Genomic DNA, 26,236 nt, shown 5'->3' on the forward strand with positions numbered 1-26,236 from the left:
TTTTAATCTACTATTGCTATAGTGCCTGGTAAGGCAGCAGTAGTTATTCATCAGAAATTGTCTGGAGAGTCTTTAACTTTTAAAAATGGCCAAGAAGAGGTGGCAGCAAAATAAGTGTTATGAGTAACTGGGCTACAGAATGGATTCAAGTAAATATGGGTAGAAAAGGAAAATCAGAGTTAGACAGGAATGATGAGTAGCAGCTAATGAGAGCAGCAAACCACTTGTGTGTTCATTTAAACAGAAAAGCTCACCCTGTATATGATGTTGCTGAGTTCCATAAAGACAAACATCAGGCAGCATGATGTAACAGAAAGAGTCTTGCCTGAGTCAGGAGACCTCTGTTCTAGTCCAAGGTCTCAGTTTCCTCATCTGTAAAATGAGGGTGGCTGAATTAGATAATCTGAAAGGGCTCCTCTAGCTTTAACACTGCGTGATTCCAGAGATGAATTTAAGAAGAATCAATAAAATGTATGATTTTCAGTAACAGTAAAATTTAACTGTTAACATTGGAAACATCAGGAGGGAACAGGAATGAAAACAATTTGCAGGTTATAAAAGGGACACAAAATTTTAAACTGTAAAAAGCAATCTGTTTATAACTTTTAACTGCCATGAAGGTTTTTAGAATATACTAGCCTTGGTAGCATTACCACGTAAGTCAAATTAGCAATGAGTTAACAAAATTATGACCTGAAAATACCTGTTCACCTTTGGCCAGAAAAACTGCCCAAGTACATCTTTGGGCTAGTAATTATATTAAGTGATAGGGTACCTCATAACTGTCCCCAATTAAATGACTGAACAAAGAATAAAATGACAAGAAAAATGATTAAACAATTATTTAATTTTAATATGTAATAAAATAATAATTATGTTTGTGATATCCTTCTGTGTTAATAAGTATATTTTCCCTATGCATAATTTTTTTTTCCTGGTTAGCTTTCAAAATAAAACCTGGCTTCTCTCTGACAATAAGGCCAATTGAAAATAATTATTTTTTTTTCAGCGACACATAGAAACATTGAAAAAAAAAAAAGAATGTCTTTGTGCTTTCATTTTGTCTACTGAAAGAAATCAAGCTTCTATCAACAACAAATTGTATTAATAGAAAGGTTTTGGGACCTCAAAAAATGGTGGTTTTCTTACTGTAGTTTCCTAAATATAATTAACTGCCTGGTCCTAGCTAATCCTCCAGGGTCTAACAAATTTAACTATTAGTTTTAAGTTCAGAGGTCAGCTGAAGTTCTACTTTAAATTTATTCATTTATTGTCTATGTTGATGCTAAGGTTCTTACCTGGCAGACTTAAAACTCCAAGGATATGAGACCCAACAAACATACCAGCATAAAAATCATACAGCATTACTTTCCATTTTTTTAATTTGTGTTTTTTCTCCTTTCTTTGGGTACTCTAGGTTGTGAAAGCATCACTTTTTTGAAAAATAAATGCAACACACTAAAAAAAAATGTGTCCTAAGCCATACTTCATATATGACAACTGGTCAATTAAAAGAGTAGAAAGAGAATATAATCATTTCCTCTAATAGCATTTTTAAAAACTTGTTCAAAATAAGCAACCCCAGGGATTCTATCTCCCATTAATCACACTTGAATCCAGGCATACTCTAATTATGTATCCATCCCCTCCAAAACTATGTATTATAAATGACCTTAGTCTTCGCTATATCATTTTAAAATAATCAAATCATTATGTGAATTTGTTTTGTCCTCTTTTTATTTAGATTTCTCTATTTTTCTGTATCTTAAGCAGTTCAGAGCTCAGTGCATAGGCAAAAAACAAGTCACTGATGAGCTCTCTATAAACTATTTTCAAATTTGAAGAAATAACATCAATTCTGATGAATGCAACAAAAACAGGACTGAGCTAGAGAAGGGGCTTCTATAACTTCATATGAACCAACACAAGTCCCAGCTTCATCTTGAGATGTGCATGCAGAACATACCCAAAGAAACACTGCAAGGGTCTTGAGAACTGAAGCTCTAAATCACTCTTCACATCGCATGCTAAACTCCTAAGTGGAACATTTGAGAAGCAGACCCAAAGCAACACAGCAAAGACTTTGAAAACTGAAATGACATTAGAACAAATGCCCACAAGTAAGACAGAACTCGTGGTCTGGGCCTAACCATGTTGATCACGCTTTAATTAAAAAAAAAAAAATCAACATTTTCCAGGTAGGATACCACAGAAAATTACTGAACATACAAAGAACCAGGAAACTGGCCAATTCTCAAAGGAAAAGATAATAACAAATGTCAATCCTGGGATGATACAAAGATGCACTTGCAATGACAGGAAAGATACAAGTTCCCAGAAGCAGAAACTATAAAAAAGAAACAAATGGAAACTACAACTGAAAAAGTAGACAAAATAAAATGTAGAAAAAAGAGAACACTGAATGACTGAATTTCCTAAGATAATACACAGACATGAAAATATAATTCTAAGTTTTAATAAAAGAAAATTTTCCTAAAATAACAAAATCTCAAGCTCACAACAACAATGAAGAAAAAATCTTACTAAGATGCTTTCATCCTTATTATTCTTATTCTATGGGCCCCCTGAGGTCCAGTGAAAGAACTCATGATTCACCTCTGAAGAATATTCAGATTCTATGTAATCTGTGTTATAAAAAATTTAAAAGAATCCTAGAGTACAAATGAAGAGATTCAGTTTGAGTCTTGGTTCTGTAACTATGACAATGTATATGATACAGCATCATTTCTCTAAGCATTAGTTCCTCATTTGTAAAATGATACCTCAATGAGTAATGAAAATTTACTTAGCTTTGTAATATAGTTCCAAGATCTAATTTCAGCAACCTTCAGAAGGTCATTCCAGTCTCCCCAAATATTAGCATTAGCCAAGTTCTTCAGTGCTTTCATTACTAGTTTCTGACAGAGGAGAACTGATGAGTTTAGGTCAGGTAACTGTGACTAGCAAGGTCTGTCTAGGACAACACTGTCCAACATTATATTTATATATCTATATCTATATATATGTATGTGTATGTATAGCAAGGCACATACCACATGAAAAATTTTAAAAGAAACAGGTATGATTTATTCTAATAATATATTTTACTTAACCCAATATACCTGGGACATTATTTCTTGTAATCAATATTTATAAACTGAGACATTTTACTTTTTAAAAAATTGAGTCTTCAAAATCCCACACATCTCAATTTCAATTAATTGTATTTCCAAGTGCTCAATAGCTACGTATTTCTAGTGGTTACCAACCACCCTGGACAGCACAAGTCTAGAAACAGGAATGAAAAGGGAGGGGAGAGGAGGCTAACAGCAGACAAGTGTCAAGGTGCCCCAGGATGAGTAGTCTGCTATACTTACACACACCAAACTATACGTTGGTGGTGGTAATGAAAGTGTCTGTCCTGTTACAAAGCATGAGGATACAGCAGTGAAAGTCTGCTTTTGAAAGAAATTTACATCTCTATACTAAGGCTAGAGCCTATAGTTTTCTAAAAAATAGCTTAGGTATTGCTTCAAAATAAGTAAATTAACAGGTGCAATAGTCCTCCTGCCCAATTCCAAGACCTTCAGAGGGGATGCCTGAAATAATAGATAGCAGTGAATCCTATATATACTATGTTTTTTCCATGATAAAGTTTAATTTATAAATTAGGCACAGTAATCTCACACTTTGGGGTCATTATTAAATAAAATAAGAGTTACTTTAAACACAAGCACTGCGATACCACTAGAGTCGATTTCATTACTGAGATGGCTACTAAGTGACTAAAGGTCAGGCACACAGTGTATACAATGTGGATACGCTAGACAAAGGGATGATTCCTGTTCCAGGTGCAACAGCGCAGGATGGCTCACAATTTCATCTCACTACCCAGAACAGCATTAAATTTAAAGATTTATGAATTGTTCATTTCTGTGATTTTCCATTTAATAGTTTCAGACTGTGGTTGACCACAGGTAACTGAAACCACAAAAAGCAAAACCATGGGTTAGGGGAGGAACTACTATATTTATTTTTATAATAACTACTATTTATTCTATCCTATCTGCAACTTGGGGAAGGGAGTTTTATTTAAGGAATTAAAAAAGGCATTACAAAACAAAATACATTTCTTAAGTGATTTAGAAGACTGAAAGAAAAACAAAGTATGCTTCAAGTACAATTTTCAACAAGAAAATTTATTTAAAAGATCATACAATCAAATGCTTTGTTGCAATTTATTTGGTCTCTAAAATTACAACCAAAATGTGCAATCCCTCCTTCGAGTGAAAATAACAAAAAGCTTAAGTAGATTAGCAAATAATGAACTCTCTAGGTATTTTTTAATAAATATAATTGTTTTTAAATAGACACTGCAATGTTTTTCCTAAATTGTTCCTCAAGCAAAATAATGAGCAACAACTGATCTATAGGAGAATCTAGGGTTCTATTCTAATCCCAATTCCCCACAGTTCCTATCTTCTCCGTATGAGAACAGAGGTACAGATACATTCTCAAGAGAGAGGAAAGAACTGTGGACAATACTTGGCTTGGGATCCACACTCTACAATTTGCTATGCAGGTAAACAGGAATAATGATTTTCTCATCAATAAAACAGATATTAACACACTGACTGCCACACTAGAAAAAAAATTTTTTTCTTTGGGGTCATGGTGTTTTATTACAAAAATAGAATAAACACTTCAAAAACAAAATGATCCTTTCTAACAAATGAAAAATTTATTATTTTTTATTGTTTTCTGTGTGTGAGTTATATGCAACTTGAAAAATATGTGAAGAGACTTGAGTTATATATGCTTCACAAAGCCCTGGGCTCAAAACTAATGTGAGTTAAATACAACTCACATGGTAGTTAATGTGTTAAATAAGATATCTACTCTCTATCACAAGGCATATACAGTTAACCTTTGAAGAATGCTGAGGTGGGTGGTGCATTGACCCCAACGCCGTCAGAAGTCCTCCTATAAGTTTTGGCTCTTCAAAAACCTAACTACTAAAAAAAATAAAAAATAAAATAAAATAAAACCTTAACTACTAATAACCTACTAATAACCAGAAGTTTTACTGATAACATAGTCAATTAACACATATTTTGCGTGTTATATGTATTATATACTACATTCTTACAATAAAGTAAGCTAGAGAAAAGAAAATGTTAAGAAAACTGTAAGGAAAACATATTTACTATTTATTAAGTGGAAGTGGATCATAAAAGTCTTCATCTTTGTCATCTTCACATTGAGTAGGCTGAGGAGGAAGAGGAAGAAGAGGTGTTGGTCTTGCTGTCTCAGGGGTGGCAGAGGAGGAAGAAGTGGAGGAGGTAGAAAGGGAGGCAGGAGACGCAGGCACATTTGGTGTAACTTTCACTGAAAAAAGTTTACGTGCACCTGCACAGTTCAAACCTGTGTTGTTCAAGGGTCAATTGTACTGACTCATTTTTGGTTTGATTTTTATTCACTTTTTCATTTATTAAAAAAAGTTAAACTAATTGAAATGCTTTTTGATGTCTCTCTCTTATACATCTAAAATATTTCTATGTAACCTCTTCTAAATTCATAAACCCTTATGCTCTAAGTCACTTTTTAAAAAATATCAGGTTGTATGTAATAAGCTCAAATGATCCCATTAAACATCTGACAGGAAATGAATGCCAATATATATAGGATAAAGTGAAATAAGAACTTAAGCATTCCAACCTATTTTTAAAAGATCATCCTTGGCCGGGCGTGGTGGCTCACGCCTGTAATCCTAGCACTCTGGGAGGCCGAGGCGGGAGGATCGTTGGAGCTCAGGAGTTTGAGACCAGCCTGACCAAGAGCGAGACCCCGTCTCTACTAAAAATAGAAAGAAATTATATGGACAGCTAAAAATATATATAGAAAAAAAAAATTAGCCAGGCATGGTGGCACATGCCTGTAGTCCCAGCTACTCGGGAGGCTGAGGCAGAAGGATCGCTTGAGCCCAGGAGTTTGAGGTTGCTGTGAGCTAGGCTGATGCCACGGCACTCACTCTAGCCTGGGCAACAGAGTGAGACTCTGTCTCAAAAAAAAAAAAAAAAAGATCATCCTTACAGCAGACAGCAAATCACAGGAAAGGAGAGAAAATAAGCACAGTGAAGGATCTCTGTGCCTATGAACCAGGGATAAAATCAAAAGATATAACTGAAATTAACTGGCTTAAGAAAAAGGACAGAACTTGAAGAAGCAAACAAGCAGAATAAAACTAGAAATTCCTGTCTTTAACATACTTTAATTTCTCCCAAGCAAAAATTAAAAATTTAATAACAAAAAAGCATGCCACATTGGAAGGGATGGATAGATGAAAGGAAGGAAAGAAGAATGGGAAAACAATTAAGAGCTTCCAAATGGTTTCAATATGCCCATGAAATAAGCAATGGCCTTCAGTTTAAAATTTTATCACTATATTGTCAAGATTAGACCATGCGGCCCAACTCTAAATGGTCAGAACCTAATATGATGAAAGTTAATATAGTATGGACAATTTGAGAAGCTGGGAAAACTTAAAAATAAGCCAAGATAATAATACTCAATGATAGGACACCTTTTGTTTTAACATTACTCCATTAAACATACATTCTGCTATGTGGGTGTATGTCCTTGTTCTCACACCACTCTGTGTTTCTTGGGATAACCAGAGGTATATTTTATTCTTGGCTGAATAGTGCCTATGCTAAGAACTTGCAGAACACACACCAAAATTATTTCAAGTATAACAAATCAGTTTTTAAATAACAACAGTAACTCACCATAACAAGTTCTACTATTACAATTAATACATTTTAAGCACCCCTAATCCAAAAATCCAAAACCAAATCTTTTTGAGCACTGACATAATGGTGTAAGTAGAAAGTTCTACACCTGACCTCATGCGATAGGTCACAGTCAAAACACAGCCAAAACTTTCATTTCATGCACAAAATTATCATATAAAATTACCTTCAAGCTATATATATATATATATATATAGGTGTATATGAAATTTAAATGAATTTTGTGCTTAGACTTGGGTCCCATCCCCAAGATATCTCACTATGCAAATATTCCAAAATTTGAAAAAATCCAAAATCTGAAACATTTCTGGTCCCAAGCGTTTCAGTTAAGGTATATTCAACTTGTATAAGAATTAAATCCATGTAAAAATCCAAACTTTCTTTGCCTTTCAAGTGATATTACAATCTTGCAAGTTCCATTTTAGACTCAGTTAATTCAGACTCAGATCATGTAAAAGTCATATAATGACAAAGATACAGGGCTCAGTTAAATGTAATTCCAATTTGCATGTGATCTTTTTTCAGTAGTTTTAAAGGGGAAAAACCTAAAGACTAAGAGTTTTTCAATGTAACCCTCTTACTGATGATTTGACAATCAGTTCTCCAGAGGCATAAATTCTCAAACAAAAGAGGATGAAAACTTCGCACAATGCTGTCTATATGACAATGTCATTCACTCTTCACATTTAATAAAACCACCTCAAAATCACAGGATAGTGAAAGATAAAAAATGACAATGAACTTTTCTACCGTGAACAGAACAAATTAATTTATAGATGTAACACTTAAGAAGTAGACAGTAAAAGGGAACGGATCCCTGGCTCCTCAATGTGCACCACGCTTCTTGGTAGCTAGCTAGCTACCTGTTGGTAGGGTCACTGCTCTTCGGGGGCTTATACTCAGTCTGACAAGTCATAACTTTTATCCTTTTAAGATAATTATGTTCTGAGAGAAGAGATGTTGCTAACAAAACACAACAAAGCAGTTTATGACTCAAAGAGAGGTGATTTACTAATTTACACTGAGAAATGTAACTGCCAGCAGAATGGAATGTTCACTGATGCAGCAGAGGCTGGCAGTGCCCAGTCCACATCCCTTCATCACTCAACTCTCCTGAGCAGCTGAGTGGCTCCTGACTGCAAAGTGCCCCGCAGCCTTCTCCCGCCACAGGGAGGAGACACCTAGCAGCTGATGCCCTGCCCTCCCCAAAGTGTAACTCCACCAATAAGGAATGGAATCTCATAGACAAATTGCCCCAGCTTCCTTGCCCCTTGGGTGGAACAACTCAGAGGTATGTTCTACACTGTCCCCAAGAGGTCACCTCATGATTTAAGCCCAAATTCTCACAATAACAGTCTTTCTAGCACCCTGTATTGGCCTCCTTATTTTTCCCTTTCTCTCATCCCAACTCTGCCACAGGAACTTTCTAGATTCACTTTTCAAATACAATGGTTACAAATCAAGGGTCCAATTCCACGGGAATCAAATCTAAGACAATTCTTCAGTCTGGTTCTATTTTTAGTAGGAAAATCTTGTTGTTAAACCAAATTAATTTGTAGCTGTTGTGAGATGACTATAGAATCAAAACAAGAGGAAACAGACGGGCTCAAGGGAATGACCATCAAGGCTGATAGACTTTTCTTGAAAATAAGAATCTATCTTTGGAAAAGTTCAAAGGAAAAGACATGCAAATACTTCTAAAATATATGAAAAGATGCAAATGAGAACTATACTGAGATATATTTCTCACCTGTCAGATTAAGACGGATAGATAAATATGAAACCTCACTATACACTGTGAGTGGGAAAACAGACAACCTCACACATTGCTGGAAGGAATGTAAAATGGCAGAATGCCTTACAGAATGGAATTTGGCAAACTGACTCAAAATTATATGCACATTTAATGGTCTTACCTAAAAACTCGCACTCTTGATACAGCTATGGTATCCATGCTAATGGAGTATAAGGCAGGTACAAAAAAAATGTGGACTATCTCAATATGCTGCTATAAGATGATCTCCAGAATATTAAGTATATGCATGTACTTGCTTATATTGTTAAATATAGCAAGATAAACGAAAAATAGTTTTAAAAAAATTTTTTAAACATCTGGTTACCTACAAGGGAAAGAAGAAAGTAAGAATGTACCTCACTTTAAAGTGGTATAAATGTTTTCTATAATTATAAAACAAAATTACATAAAAATTTTAAATACTAAATACTAAAACTTAAAGACATATGCCCAATCATATATCAAGTTCAAGGGGGGAAAAAAATCACACATGGGGATTTACTTTAAAACATAACACCTGTAATGCCAGCACTCTGGAAGGCCAAGGTGGGGGGAATCACTTGAGGCCAGAAGCTTGAGATCAGCCTGGGCAACACAGCAAGATCCCATCATCTCTACAAAAAACTTTAAAAAATAGCCAGTATGGTGGCACACTCCTGTAGTCCTAGCTACTCAGGAAGCCAAGGTGGGAGGATTGCTTGTGCCCAGGAGTCTGAAACTACAGTGAGTGGGCTATGAATACACCACTGTACTCCAGCCTGGGCAAGAGAGCAAGATACCACCTCCAATTTAAAAATTTAAAAAAATAAATACAAAATTAAAAAAACAATACTTTAGCTGTGAATCCCAGTGGACATGGGCAAAAAAAGAAAAATAAAAACAAAGCAAAATAGTTACCAGCAATCATATTGGTGGTACTAGTTTTACTATATTTATAAATATTAAAATATGTATGATTTTATATTGTATTTTATATATTTACACATTTTATATTTCATTGTTATTCTATATTTTTATATTTAAATAACACTTAAATTATTTACTATTATGTTTATATAGTAAAGATTATATATAATATTATATATGACATAAATATACAAATGTTACTTTTCACCAAAAGGAATCAGAACTTCTTAAAGACAACTGATTTGAGGACCACAGAATTACAAGCACAAGGTAAGCTTAGGAACATCTTGTTATGTCAGAAAGCAAGGTAGCTATCAGAGAATACTAGAGTCATGTCAAAAAGAATCGGAGGTCAACCTAAAAAGGCTCTTTTAGCCAAGACAATCTGACATCAATAAGAATAAAAATTACAATGCAATAAACCGTATCAAATGCTTAACTTCATAAGCTCAAAATAACTCGTTGGAAAAAAATCCTCACTGGTTACCTTTCTAGGATTCTATGAAACAACTCAGTACTTTGAAAATTGATAAATTAAAAATAATGAATCAAGCATTTAGCATGTCTTTCCTGTGCAAACTGTATCAAAGAGTAACCAAATAGCCAATGAGAGAAGTTTCTCTTTACAGAAACATTACAGTATCTAAAAGCTTGATGTAATTAGGATATCAACATTTTTGTATACCCTAATGGAAATAATGGATCCAGCCAAGATAATCAAGGGTCACCTACTATCACAGACAAACATTATTGTGTCTCTTCATGAAGTATTCCTTATTCAAAATGCTTGGATTTCAGATTTTTTTTCAGATTTTGAAATATTTACAATATACTGTGTCAGCATCCCCAATCTGAAAATCTGATATCCGAAATGCTACAATGAGCATTTTGAGTGTCATGTCAGTGCTCAAAAAGTTTCAGATTTCAAGCATTTTGGATTTCAGATTTTGAGATACTCGACCTTTACTTAGCACTACCTGTGAAATATTCCACCACCCCAACCTCCCAAACTAACAGGGGAAAAAAACCTGAATTAGATTAAGTCTTTAGATCTAACTGCTGATTTTCAGAAAATACAAGGAAAACATAAATATTACACTACTGGAATGCAATTAATAAAATACAAAATGTAGAAAACTTTCTAGGACAAATAAAAGGGAAAAATAAATAGGTAGAAACATAAACTGTACATAGCAACCAAACATAATGCATGGATTCTGTTGTGATTCTATAAAAAACATATTTATGAGCAGTTCAGAAAAACTTAAAACTTAATGGAGAACTAAATTAAGAAGTTATTATCAACACCACACATTCATTAGGATGGCCACCATCACACAAACAGAATAAAAAAAAATATTGTCCAGGATATGGAGAAATTGGGACACTGGTACACTGTTGGTGGGAACGAAAAATAGTGCAAGTGCTATAAAACAGTATAGAAGTTCCTTTAAAAAATAAAATCAGAATTTCCATATAATCCAGCAGTCCCACCTCTGGGATTCCAATAGACCTGCAATCAGGATCTTGAAGAGATACTTGCACACCCACATTCACAGTAGCACTATTAACAATAGCCAAAAGGTGGAAGCAACCCAAATGTCCATCAAATGGATGAATGAATAAAGAACATGTGGTATGTGCATACAATGAATTATTCAGCCTCTTTTTTTTTTTGGAGTCAGGATCTCGCTCTGTCAACCAGGCTAAAGCGCAGTGGCATCATCATAGCTCACAGCAACCTCAAACTGCCTCAGCCTCCCAAGTAGCTGGGACTACAGGTGCATGCCACCACACCTGGCTAATTTCTCTCTCTCTTTTTTTTTTTTTTGGTAGAGATGGGATCTCACTCTTGCTCAGGCTGGTCTCAAACTCCTGATCTCAAACAATCCTCCCACCTCAGCCTCCCAAAGTTCTAGGATTACAAGTGTGAGCAACCAATCGTACCTGGCCATTATTCAGCCTTTAAAAAGAAAATAATATCACCAGCCACAACATGGATGAACCTTCAGGACATTATGTTAAATAAAAGAAGCCAATCACAAAAAGACAAATACTGTATGATGCTAACTTATATGAGGTATCTAAAGTAGTCAAACTCATAGAGGAAGTAAAAGAGTTCTTGCCAGGGCCTCAGAGAAATAGAAAACTGTTTCATGGGTAGAGAGTTTTGATTCTGAACAATAAAAAAAGAGAGGGGAGGAAAGGAGAGAGAGGGAAGGGGAGGAGAAGAATGTTTGAGGTGATGGATATCCCAATTGCCCTGATATGATCATTTACACACTATATACAAGTATCAAAATATCACATGCACCTCTAAAATCTATACAACAATTACACATCAATTAAAAAATACATTAAATAAAAGAAAAAAAAATAACAATGTTGAGGGTGGGTATGGAGCTGGTAGAAGTAACCATACATTCCCACAAAGCCTTCCCGTTAAGCCATTTTCAGGGAAAAAATATGAGGTACTACATAGCATTTCTGAGGTTCATGAAGAAACCATCATTTGGAACCAATACTTATAAATTTACTAGCACATTGTACAAATATGTATTCAGAACTGGCTTCAGTGCCCTCAGCTAGACTGTAAGCAAGTTTGTTGTAATCTTTGCCGCCTTCACCTCTAACACTGACATGTATGCATATATACTCTTAAATTTCTGGGATCATGACATAAAAATGATTTCAGGGATTTTCAACAAAATTGGCAAAGTGCTTGGGATGATCTAATTTAGAGTGTTTGAGCTGTTACAAGAACAGAACAAAACAAAACATATGTATGTGAGTGGCACACTGAAAAATTCACTTGAGGACAGGCACTTAGAAAAGATAGGTAGTTGCACAGCATTTGCATCTTAGAAACTCAACAGGCCTGTGCAGCTGATTATCAGGGGAGATGTGCCACAAATAATAAGACTCCAACTATCAAGAAAACTAATAGGTTTCAAATGTGAACTTTAAACATAAAGCCAACAGCAGATACTCCAAATGGCAAAGGTGATTTACCATGGAGCTGCTTCCCACATGAGAAACTCTATAGTGCTCCCAGGGAAACAGTAGATTCAATGATGGTTAATGAGTTGTCCAAGCAACCTAAAGAACCTAGCCAGGTATTTCATAAATTAATCAAAAACCATGTCATCCTTTGTGCTAGGTAAGGCTGGGGGAAAAAAATCTTATTTTCTTCACTCTACCAACTGCTGAGAGAGAGAGACAGAGAGAAGAAAGGAGGGGGAGGACAGGAAAGGGAAAAGGATGAGGAGGAAGGGGAGGAAGCAGATAAAGAAGGAGACAAGGGAAAGGAGGAGGTCAATTTTTCCCCCCAATAAAAATTCAGAAGATAGTTTAGACAAAGGAAATCCTCCTCTTATCAACCTACTGATAAGTCCATCTTTAATATGAATCATTTCCTGGGAAATATTTTTACAAATATCTTACCTATTTATTCTGGTCCTTATTAACTTTCAATAATTTTTATTTCAGACTGATAACATCTATCCTTTCTCACCAAATTCTATAAACCTTAATCAGTTTCTACAGCTCCCTGATTTAACATTTAAAACTAAAATTTGATTAAGTAAAAATAATTAAAAATTTTAGTAATATACTATGAAAATATTTTTAAATGGAACATATTATTAAGTAATTAATTCTAAAAATGTCAAAAATCATTCTATTGCTATTTATTGATCCCCAATATACATAACAATACTATTTAGGTAAAAAATTACTCTTTGTAAGAGAGAATCATTCTGAATTTTAGTTGACAGCGATGAGATCACTTAGCCTATGGCTACAATAAACCTTAGAAATTTAGTCCAATTCCATCACCAAATTTTTATAAGAGTAATTGCCAAAAGTCATCAAAGATTCCTAGCATATTCAGGAAATAAAGCAAATCCCAGCTCTTAGAGTCCGGTCGTCTTTCTGCAATATGACATGGTTCACATTTATATTCCACAGTGAAAGGCTTCTTAAAAAGGTCTCTTTAAATAAAAATGTCTCTCCTTAAAATTATTCATTAACTAAAAACAGGTAGAATTTTAGCCATTTAACTGCCCATTAACTAAACATATTAGGATAAATGCAATACTCAAAAACCATCTATTTTAGTAGACGAACAAAAACAGAAGAGCTATTTCTGTCACTGTTGAGTTTTTTAAAAACAAGAAAATTCTATTCACAAAATATAGTTCATTTGACAAAACACAAGACCACTCATCACTATGTAACAATACTTTTCCTCCTGATGAGCACAGCTAAGAGGTTTTAGAAACTACAGAGAAAAAAAAAACTTCAAAGTAGTTTTTTTCCTAAATATTCAAAAATTATAACATATAGTTTTTAAAACATTTACTTTGGTTGGGAACACACGTGTTTTGTCAAATTGTGAGAAACTTTCAAAATTCTCAAAATACTCTAAAAAACAGGAGAACAATAAACAGCGATTAAACCATTCTGACATCGGGAGTTGGAGGGAGTCTTACCATTGGCAGTGCATTGACGTGGGATGTGCAACTGAGTATCCGGTACAGCCAATCACAAGTTGCTGTTGCTGATGCTGAGAAAAAGGAAAGTAAAGTATTCAATATGCCCTAAAACAAATTCAGTTTAAAAGATTTTCCATATCAAAGTTTACATGTTTGAAATATTCTTTAAGGTCTCCACCAAAGAATATCCTTCTCCCCCCAATCAATTGCTATCATAAACAACAGCAGCAACTTTTGAGTGCTTAATATGTGTCAGCTCTTTAAAACATTCCTAAGGAAGTTTTAACACAGTGAACATAATGAGATTCAAAGAGATGAATCTCTACACAGTGTGCTCCAACACCATTCAACTTAACTCATGCAAGCATTACTGCATTAGAGTCCAGTACAGTTATGTTCAAAATCCATGATCATGAGCCACAAAGAATGCTGTGAACTTGCGTTCTATCTATTCTGTGTTATAATAAAGACAAACATATTGTTGGTTTTGAAACAAATATAATCAAAACTTATTAATCCTCAGTCTCCTTAGGGTTTACATTTTATAGCGTTTACCCAATTTTCTCAATCGATAAATCACAACATAGTACATTTCATGAACCTTTTGTGTAAATGTGAAAATTATGTTTCATACACCAAGTCAGCGGAGATTCTTAGGTGGAATGTCGACCAGTGTGGGTTCCAGGATGTGCTCAAGTGGAGTACAACTTTCTATAAAAGTGGCAAGGAAAAATCAAGTTATAATGCCTCAGAAAGGAGTGTTTGCTACAACATATGGGAGGTTTAGCTCCCACCAAAGAGGTAAATTAAGTAAGTAAACACTAAAAAGATAACTAAGCAAATACACTGAATAACTGCAACAATACTTCAATCCCTTGAAGTCTGCTCCCCTCTTTGCTTTATCTTCAGTTGACTGGAATACTCGTTTGCCCTGATTGCTGACTCCATAGCCATAAATAACTTTAGTGCTACTATGTAACTTTCAAGTAGTTAAATCATAAAGAGATCTAGAAATTAAAATAACATTTATTAAGCACACCACACACTAATTGAAATTACATAGATGGTTACACCAACTCATGAAATCCCACCAACTTCTGGTGCTTCAAGACACAATGTGGGAGTGAGCCCTAAGATTTTTTGTCATGAGACAATTGTGAGCTAGTTGGTAGGTCCTTCCTATCACCTACTAGTGAAATGTTCTTAGACATCATGACTCAGTCCAAACAAAAACTAGATACCTCTAGGTTCTATTTACCTCAGAGTCACTTGTTATGAACATCAATTATTTTCATGTAAAGTTTTCACGAATTTTTCAGCTAAAATCATACCAGGCTGCTTTTTATCCAGAAATCAGCTGAGTACCTTTATCGGAGAAAAGTTTTGATATACAGGCATTCAATTTATTTATAAATAATTAACATATGCTACTAAATTATGTTTATTTTCAAAGCATAAGTAAAAGAAAAATATTTATTTACAATGCTACAATATTTTTTGTTTATACATTCTAGATTCTTAATGTCTTCTTAATCATGATGGTTTTACACCATCATTAACTAATATCTTAAGGCACAATTTACTTTTAGAGCAGAGCTCATCAGTACCAATAGTGAATATATGTGCCTATATTTCAAACACCTTTCTTGATAATCTCTAATTTTTTTCAGACATCTTCTAAAATAATTAGATCATAGCAAGCGAAGAGTTCATTCTAGTTTTGTATGTATCAGCGCTGCCATTTTCTTGTTTTTTATTCTTATTTCTATAAGCAGTTTCTATGAAAGAATCTTTAAGTCTTTAGACAATTTTTGTGAGGTTTGGTTAAAACTAGATAATAAAATTCATCAATCTATATGATCAAACACAAGTAAACAAGTCCTATGGTTTAAATGTGTCCCCAAATTTCATGTGCTTTCTAGAAACTTAATCAGCAAATTCATATGTTGATGGTACTTGAAGGTGGAGCCTTTGGGAGATAATTAAAATTAGATAAGGTGACCAGCTCCATGATGGGACTGGTGGCTTTGTAAGAAGGGAAAAGACCTGCGCTGGCTCACGCTTGCCCTCTCACCATGTGATGCCTCCTATCATGTTATGACACAGTAAGGCAGCCCTCACCTGCAGCCTCTTGATCTTGGACTCCCAGCCTCCAGACCATAAGAAATAAATTTCTTTTCTTTATAAATTACCCAGTCTGTGGTATTCTATTACAGCAACAGAACATGGACTGAGACAAGTAAACTTAAGCTGAAATACACGGCAATCACAGGAAATGAAAAGAATGCATTAATAAGTGCCACTGGTGCTCTGCGGAGCCCCACTCCAAATAGCATTACGTACCACGTTATACATGTTTCTCTGACCATTATAACAAAATTAGGGTACAAATTTGAACCCATGTATTAAATATTAGAAAAATTTAATTTTTTAATCTAAAATGAACATAAAAATAGACTCATAGGGCACCAAACCCCAATAGATACTAGTTTTCACCCACATGTACACATACAGCACACACAAACTCACACACACCTACCTTTGGAGAATACTAAATTAGATCATTCTAGTTTTCCTCCTCTCCCTGGTTCTTTTTTTCTTACTTTTCTGTGATGAGTCTTCCTCTCATCACCCTCACAGATATATCAAATCTCAGTTTTCACTAATTATCTTTTCCCTACCTGTGTCTTCATTCATTCATTCATTTAGCTTTTCCTATTAGAATATAGGGGAAAGACCACAATAGTGATTTAATAAGTAACTAAATGGTTAACACATACGTGATTCTAGGATTTGAAGGATGAAGAAATACATGAAAAATGGTATACCAACAGATACGGCCATTTGCACACACAATTCAATCTGAAAAACAGGAATTTCTAGAAACACAGGCAGGGCCATATTTTGGTTTCTATAATATCTTAGACATCTTCCAAGTCAATTTTGCTTACCTATGTCCTAGTCATTGTACAATTTATAAAGCATACCACATAATTAAAATGAATATATGAATCTTAAGAGATACAGTTACACTCTTTACATGGAAGTTACAAAAAATTTAAGGTGCATTTAAAATGACTTGGCAACATATTAAAACTATTTGTATTAAAATAATTCAAATTGTCCAAAATACAAGATCATGTATATCCTATACATCAGCCTTTCTATTCTCACCTACTCAACATCCTCTGCTCTCACCATAGCAGATCACTGTGTCTCTCTGTTCTCCATACTCTTCGGCTGCCATGACATGGCTCATTCCTCAGATATGTCCTTCTCACTACGGTTCTACCCACAAACCTAGCTCATCCCCCCTTTCTTCAAAGTTCAGCCCAGATCAGCCTCTTCTCTTGATTAACCACCTCACTATCCAAAGACAGAAATATGACCCTCCCTTAACCACATCTCCCATTCCACACCTGTGTAGTGCCTTATTCTTTTATCATCCCTCCCCTATCAGACTTCCAGGGACCGGAGACAATGTGATCACCCTGCTGTCCCCCACTAATAGTGCCTTGAACATACTAACAGTTCTTAAGATGTATTGTTGATAAAATGTTATATTATCTATATGCACAGGAATGGATACATACATATCTGAAAATAAAACACAGTAGAGACTGAATTACAGCACAAATAAATCCTACTAATAAAGAAGAACTTAACAGTGAACTGTTACTTTGAAAATGCTTAGGAGAGCCTGGTTATACCAAGAATTTTAGTACCACTTCTAGGAGGTGGCCAATAAAGAACAATAAATTGTTCTTCTGCCATTAGCCAAAAATGAGAGCACATATCAATTGCATTATAAAATTAGCATATGAACTATCAACTACGTTGTGTACTACCTACATCAACTAAATCCATTTGCTTTACTTCTTGTAATAAAATAAACATTTACGGACTTTCTTTTTGTCTCTAAACAGGAGGCGTTGCCTCTAAAATCTATATATGAGAACATTTTATCTCAAATAAATGAAGTATTAATTTTAGAACAGACTTACAGCATAGAAGATACTGTTGGCTCAACAGATGTCTTCTAAGATCTGCTACCTACACATAATTAAGTTTGTTTTTTTTTTTTTTTGAAAAATGCAAAAATCCTACAGAACAGTAAAACAATGTATTTTAACTGATCTTCAAAAATACTACCCTGGTCTAGGAATGTAACTCACGCCTGTAATCCTAGCACTTTGGGAGGCTGAGGTGGGAGGATCACTTGAATCCAGCAGTTCAAAACCAGCCTGGGCAACACAGCAAGACCTTCTCTCTACAAAAAATAAGAAAAATTAGTGGGTGTGGTGGCACACACCTGTAGTCCTAGCTCCTTGAGAGGTTGAGGCAAGAAAATTGCTTGAGCCCAGGAGTTTGAGGCTACAGTGAGCTATGATGATGCCTTTGTACTCTAGCCCAGGCAACAAAGCAAGACTGTCTCCAAACAAACAAATAAAAAACTACCCAGAAATAAATTTATTTATTTAAATGTACAGACCGCTTTGAAAAGCTAAAAGACATTATAGGTCCTTTTCCCTAGGAAAAAGTATAAACACAATAAAAATTTACTTATTACTTAAGGTAGCAACATAATCTAATCTAGAACCTAGTGGTGAGTAACAAGTTCAAGAAAGTATATTTGGTATCCTTAAGAAACAGAAGTTAAAAATGAATTTTTTTTAATCTGAAGCATCTGGGAAAGTCATCCCACAGCTTAAGGGAAAAATACAAGAATCCTACCAGAATTGATGCTCTTCAGAAAGACTTTAATTAAATGAACTTCTGGGGAAAAGTCACAGATAAAGTTCAAATTAAATTGCTTAGCACGTGATTAAAAATAAAATAAATAAATAGTACTACCTCTGAACAGAACAATTAAAAATACATATAATTTGTAAGTCGGGGGGGGGGGCGAGGGGATGGAGGTATGACTACATGATGAGTGCCAGGCGCACTGTCTGGAGAATGAGAACGGACGCGCTTGGGACTCTGACTCGGGGGGATGGGCGGGACATGGACAATGTATATGACCTAAACTTATGTACCCCCATGATGAGCTGAAATTAAAAAAAAAAAAAATTTGTAAGTCAAAGAGTTTCAACTGAACCTTCTCAATCCATTTTACAAAAAAGAATTTATCAGTTGCTTTCTTCAACCTGACAATCCCCATTGTGTGTGTGTGTATGTGTGTGTGTATATATACATATATCACATCTCTCTCTCTCTCTCTCTCTCTCCCAAAGCTTCTAACACTACGGTCCCCAACCCCCAGGCCTCACATCACCGCATAAGCTCCATCTCCTGTCAGATCAGCATTAGATTCTCATAGGAACACGAACCCTACTGTAAACTGCACGTGCAAGGAATCTAAGTTGCGCCCTCCTTATGAGAACCTAATGCCTGATCATCTGAGGTGGAGCTGAGGTGGTGATGCTAGCACTGGAGAGCAGCTGCAAATAGAGATTATCATTAGCAAAGTGGTTTGACAGCACAATAAATGTAGGGTGCTTGAATCATCTCAAAACCATCCCCTCCCATCCCCTCCACCCCAGTCCGCGGAAAAATTGTCTTCCAGAAATCGGTCCCTGGTGTCAAAAAGGTTGGAGAGCGCTGCTCTAACACATTATATCCCCCATTTCCCTTGCCCCATCTTCACTTTCCACAGAATTACACACAGACAAGTAATGTTCTAGACAACCAGAAGGTAAGACAGGTAGAAAGGGGAAGGAGCTCTGACACCAGAGATATATCTTAAGCAAAGTGATCCTGAGATCAGACTCCCAGTTAGACCAAACACAGCTTTGCCATCACTATTATTTTCACTTCTCATTGTTATTTAAGTAACTTGGGGAAGAAGGATTAAAAAGTTGTATATTGTAATTTGACTAGCTTAAAAAAAATAAAAAGTTGTATATTATGATCTAAATTTTCTAAAAATAAGCTAGTCTCAAGACCACTTACCCATATAAAGAACAATTTAAACATGCATTGGTGTCTAATAATCCAATTACTACCTCAGTTGACTTGGTTTCATTGGTAGCATGTAGTTGAATTTTATATTAAATTTATATAAAAAATGAACTATTTTATAAGAATAAAACAAAAAAACTGTCAAGTATTTGAAAAGTTGTCAGTTACAGAGCAAGTAATGCAATTACAGACAATAACACAACCTCTCTTACACTAGGCCATAGAGTTTTAAAATTAAAAGTTTGAACAGTTTCAAGTACTATTATAAATCAAATGTATTATTTAGACACTAACATCTACCCATGAAAAGCTTCCAGTTCACTAACTTTCAATGAGAGAATGTGAACACTGAAAAAAGCTTAAACTCAAACTTTAGTTGATACTAAAGAACACTGACACAAAAATATATGGACAAAAATACGTGATTGTCAGTTATTCTTTATTTAAAAATGTGAAAACACCACTGGTGTGTAAATATAACTGATTTCTTTTTTCACACACACAAAAAGTTACTGAATTAATGGTGTGATTTAGACCGATCTGACACTGTTTTCTTGTTAACACAAAGTTGATAGCTGCTAACCACCCCCAGCCTTATTTTTGTTAAAGTAGTATGGGTGAAAGACATAAGCAGAAGGGTGGCAGAGGGCAGGAGGGACAGCACAAGGATCTACAAAATAATGGGATGGAACAAAACAAACTTCGTTGCCTAAGACCTCACAGGCCGATACACTGGCACTTAAGTTAGGAGACAAAACTGACACAATTCCGAGATCTTACTGGATTTCTCTTCCTACCAGCCGAATATTTGATTCAAGATACCAAGAATCTGAATGGCTAATTGGCTACAATACAAAAATCATTCAGCTGCATAGTATGTTTCCAGTAGAAATGAGAAATGAGAACAGGTCTTTGATTAACTCTGCCCTACAGAGAAGTACCTTTCCAGTACCTAACGAAGACACAGTGGGTCCTTAACTTAGATTTAATTGGTCTAGGGTAAGACCTACACATCACTTGCATTTAAATGCTCTCCCAGGTGATTTCAGTGAGAGTTGAAAACCACTGGCCTATGTGAAAGAAAGGGCAAGATGGGAAATTTTGTCAGTCAGATTCTAATTATTAATCTTCTGGGGGAAGGTGAGGAGCACGTCTTTCAAACATCAGAGTGTAAAATAAGGAGTGCTCAGACCTAGAGGGGGAAGTATATTGTATCAAGAATTAAATGTTTTATTAATCTGATTTTGAGATTAATGATGAGAAACAGAAGATAAACTCAATCCGTTTCCCCAAACATGAATTAGAAACGGAAAGACAATAATAATAATAAAGACACCATAAACAGAAAGAAATCAAGAAAGACTACAGGACAGAGGAGTTAGCAGAAAAAGTGCATAAAAGGGGGCAAAGGAGGAGCAATGCTGATATTTACATTTATATAAAGAGACACACAAACACCAAATGAGCCTCAGTTATGTGTGATAAAATTTTAAGTAGTAGGTAGAAGTTATAGAAAGGTATTTTTTTTCTACTCAATATAATGGAAAACCACCACACAAATCAATGGCAATGTTCAAACAAAATCTGGATATATGATTCACCAAGGAAGTTATACAGCGGGCACCTAGGCACATGATATGCGGTTGGTTGTATGTGTGCCCTGTCCCCTTTTAATTCAACATTCAAGCGTGCTACCAGGACCAGCACGGACCTCTGTGATACCTTTGTTCAAATGAGACTCTAGCAAGACAAATTAGAAAAGAGAAGCCACACAGTATAAGGCGGAAAGAGCCTAAACTGTGGAGCCACACATCTTTGGTTTGACTACCTGGCTCTGATGTTCAGTAGCTAGAGGATCTAACAAGTTACTCAACCACTCAGTGCCTTGATTTTTTTCATCTGTAAATTAAGTTAGAGTAAAATAACTTAACATTTATAAAGCATTAAACAGTGCCTGGCATAGGATTCAGATGTAATTATTTGCTAAATAATATAAATAAATTTTAAAAGGGTCCTTCCTCTGGAGAAGTCACAATCCCATACCAGGGAAACAACCTGGCCAACAGAGCATGGCCTGGCTTTCAGTGCCCACTTCTCCCTAGTTGTGTACTTCTGTGTAAGATGCAAACTGCCCATTCGTATTCTGCTGTCCTGGGTGCTACTAAGACTACAGAGTCCAGTTTTATTACGTCTTTTGTAAGTTAACATAATGAAGAAATTTCATTGTTGATAAACCTTTTAAACTACAACAGATTTGGAGTGTGCCCAAAACATGGTAGTCATCCTGACTAATGTAACCTTCACAGTGACAATGAACACCCTCTTACTGAAGCAGAGTCCCTCAAACACATTCAAAACTGAAGTCTTTTACTTTGTAATAGAATGACACAGGCCTCTTAACTTTTAAAAACAATGAATATGTCAGCAAATAATTACTAAAGTGAAAATTATTCTCAAGTGCTTTGGACACAAAGAAAAAAAGATATTTAAATTAGGTGTTAGGTCCAGAATTTTGAAATGCTGCATTTCTATTTATCTACTACTCCAGAATTCAAAGTATCACTCTTTTGTCTTTCTTAAAACTATTTACTTACAAATTTTCACATGGAAAAAAACCTTAAAAATGGGTTGCTTTGACTTTGTATCTTAAAAGTTGATATAATCTAGACAGTATCAGCAAATGCTTTGCCTTCAGTAAATTTAAACAAATTGTTCATTTAACTGCCATGTTCCAATCAAACTAGTTGTCAGAAATACTCTTTTAAAAAATCAGGTTTAAGGGACAAGCCTGGTGGCGTAGGCCTGTAATCCTAACACTCTAGGAGGCCGAGGTGGGAGGTTCACTTGAGGTCAGGAGTTCAAGACCAGTCTGAGCAAGAGTAAGACTCCATCTCTACTAAAAATAGAAAAAAATAGCCAGACACGATGGTGCACACTTATAGTTCCTGCTACTCGGGAGGCTGAGGCAGGAGGATCACTCAAGCCAGGGAGTTTGAGGTTGCTGTGAGCTATGATGACACCACTCTACTGCACTCTAGCCTGGGTGACAAAGCAAGACTCTGTCTCAATTACAAAAAAAAAAAAAAGGAAAAAGGAAAAAATAAGGTTTGTATATGATTTTTTTTAAAAAAATGACATATTCTTAATTCTAGAGAATGCCAAACTCTCATCTGATGTTGGTTTGCCAAATTGCTTTCAGTTTACTTTTTGTCAAATTTAAAACGACCCAACTAAATCATCAAACACAAACTGTATTATCTGCCTGATCCATTCAGGATACAACCAGGGTCACACACACAGAAAGATATCCAGGGGTCATGAAAGAAAGGAGACTATCTTTTTTTAAGTTCCTCTATTAATGTCTATCTACTTCAATACAAAAAACTACTCCTCTCCTTGCCACCACCTGAATTATGATAGTAAAGCACTGACTGAGACTACATGAACACTACAACTACTCCATCTTCCTTTCAACCACTGGCATGTAGTGGTCTAGGGGATGGCAAGCTATACCAGAAATTAAGTACTTTGGTTTTGCAGGCCATTTAGTTTCTGTCACAATTACTCAATTCTGCCATTATAGAGCAAAGCAGCCACAAATAATACATAAATGAATGGACATTACTGTTTCAAATAAAACTTTATGCAAAAAGAAAAACAAAACAAAAAAGGGAACAGAGCAGATATGGCCCACAGATCATATGGTCTGTTGACCCTGAAGCAATTCCCAGAATCATGCAAAATTCTACAGATCCAAGATGGACCATAAAGCTTGTAGGTTAAATGAGGCAAAAAAAATTTTTTTAATCAAATAAATAATTATTATTCAAACGTTGCACACTAAAAATATATAACCATCCTATGAAGAGGAAATTTTCTAAGACATTCCAACATAGCATCTTATGTGGCACTATATATAACAAAGCTAAGAGTATTAAAACATCAGTATTCCTCTGCCATCTTCAGAAACCTAAAAGATAGTGGGGGTAGCATGGAAAGAACAAGGGCTTTCTGGTCTTTCTGTTTAAAAACTCAGCTCTTTCACGTAATATCCATATAATCATAAGCAAGTCCTCGATGTCCTCATCTGTAAAATGAGGATATTATGTAATATAATCCTATACTCTGTAGAGATAGTATATTAGATAGCTTGGTATCAAGCATGAACATAAAAGTCTGGCTTATTGCAAAGAAAATAACTATGATTTAAAATCCTACTGAATCCCTTAAGATGTTTTCACACAGAATTAACACTAATAAATATCACCCAATTATAACTGTTTATACAGTTGGGTTTTTGTTTTGTTTTGTTTTTGATACAGATGAAGTCTCACTTTGTTGCCCCAGCTAGTCTCAAACTCCTGGCCTCAAGGGATCCTCCCACCCCAGCCAGAGGGCTAAGACTACAGGTATAAGCCACTATGCACACCCCTGCTTGGACAGTTTTAAAGGGCACAAAAAGGTTAAAAATAGCATAGTTTTAAAACACAACCAAAAAATTTGGTCTTACCAAAAAAAAACTATCTGAATTATAACCTTCCATAAGATTTAAAAAATATTAAAGGGAAGTATTTTTAAAAATACAAATAATGAAACAAAACAGTGAAGACATAGGAATAAATGAAGACCACAGTGAAGACCATAGAATGGTCCTGGCAATGCATCCTCTGGACCAGAGCAAATGGAAGCAAGAGAAAACACTGGCCGTAAGTTTTGCCAACACTAGTTAATGTTCACCACGTAGTGAGTGAGAACAAAGTAATGAGTGAGAAGAAATGTTATGCCTATTTTTAAAACTAAGAGAAACTGAGCCTGTATTTTAGCTTTCTGATACAGTAAGGACATCTGGACACCAAAAATCAACAAAAATGCTATTGTCAAACATGTTTTCTTTTCACCTTTTCTAACAATCCTAAATCATAATCTAATTCATAGGTAAATAATGAGAAAGAAACAGTAATTGTGTATTTGTAATTATATTTAAAAAACAAATTCATAAAACCATCTGCAGACAGAATTACATTTAAAACTCAATGGTTTTATCTTTTCCCAATTCTCGAACTGAACATATTAACATCAAAGCAACCAAAGATTCCATCAACAACAAAGGATTTGCACACTGCAAACGAACTCTCTCCATTACCAATGATGTACTTACTCGAGAAAATACTAACTATGAAAAAACCCAGAGTCTCCAAGAGAACAGGAAGAAATGTAATTTGAAGCCTATGTTTATCTCACAGTTAAATCGCAGGTTGGTTGTGTTTTGTGGGTTTTTTTGAGACAGGGTCTCACTCTGTTGTCCAGGTTAGAGTACAGTGGCAACATCATAGCTCACTGCAACCTCAAACTCCTGGGCTCAAGCGATCTTCCTGCCTCAGCCTCTCAAGTAGGTGGGACTGCAGTTGTGCACTAGCATGACCAGCTAATTTTATTTTTCAGAGAGACAGGGTCTCGCTGTAGGCTAGCCTGGTCTCAAACTCCTGGCCTCAAGTGATACTTTCACCTTGGCCTCCCAAACTGTCAGGATTATAGGCATGAGCCACCATGCCCAGACCCTGGTTGTGTTTTTTTAAATGACCATAAGATTTACCCTGCAATATACAACAAAATGGGGAGAAAGAGAGGAAAAAGGAAGAAAACACAAGAGATTGTTAACATTAAAAGTTAATCCTTTACATTAAGTCACATACTAATTTACCAACACTGGAATAAAACTTGCTAATATACATCAGTAAATAAAACAAAGATCTCTGCCCTCAGAATTTAAATTCTAGCAGAATTTGGAATTAAGAGTATTGTTAGAAGGTAATAAATGCTACGAAAAAAGAAAAAGTCCAAGCAGGGCAAAAGGATTCAGAAGTTGAGGGAGGAAAGGCATGCAATATTAAGTAGGATGGCCAGAGCCAGAGCCAATTTGTATTTCAGTTAGGAGATGGCAAGATTTTCAGGAAGCTGTTATATGTTATACTTTCTGCACACCGGTAATCATGTATGAAAATGTGCCTTACCTTGGTGTTGTCAGTTTATTGTCAGAAGCCATATCTAGAACACCCATATTCAAGAAATAGATTACTTATGTTTCAATTACTCTAATTTTTTCTCTGCAATATCTATTCTTGCCTTATATCTCCCATATATTATAAAGCTACAATTTCTAGGAGAGATACTGGGCATTGTAAGTTAACTAGTTTATTTAAATATTTAGCATTATAATATTATGGAGGCCATCATAAAAGTTACCAAATGCTAAAGAGAAGATA

At 35.2% G+C, this 26,236-nt stretch overlaps 1 protein-coding gene across 9 annotated transcripts in view; it reads right to left on the reverse strand.

The window, feature by feature from the left end:
* Positions 1-26,236, reverse strand: part of TBL1XR1 (TBL1X receptor 1) — a 167,544-nt gene that overhangs the window by 67,145 nt on the left and 74,163 nt on the right. For 6 of the 9 annotated variants that reach the window (XM_045539706.1, XM_045539701.1, XM_045539702.1 and 3 more), the window contains one exon: positions 14,007-14,080. The gene's annotated coding sequence lies outside the window, so the exon portion shown is untranslated. Of the gene's footprint in view, positions 1-14,006; positions 14,081-14,643; positions 14,721-15,267; positions 15,412-16,789; positions 17,642-18,184; positions 18,221-26,236 lie in introns of those variants that run through there. The other 3 variants (XM_045539703.1, XM_045539704.1, XM_045539698.1) reach the window with 3 other exon arrangements.

The sequence above is a fragment of the Lemur catta genome, chromosome 1 (genome assembly GCF_020740605.2).
Source record: "Lemur catta isolate mLemCat1 chromosome 1, mLemCat1.pri, whole genome shotgun sequence".
NCBI classification, from domain to species: domain Eukaryota; kingdom Metazoa; phylum Chordata; class Mammalia; order Primates; family Lemuridae; genus Lemur; species Lemur catta.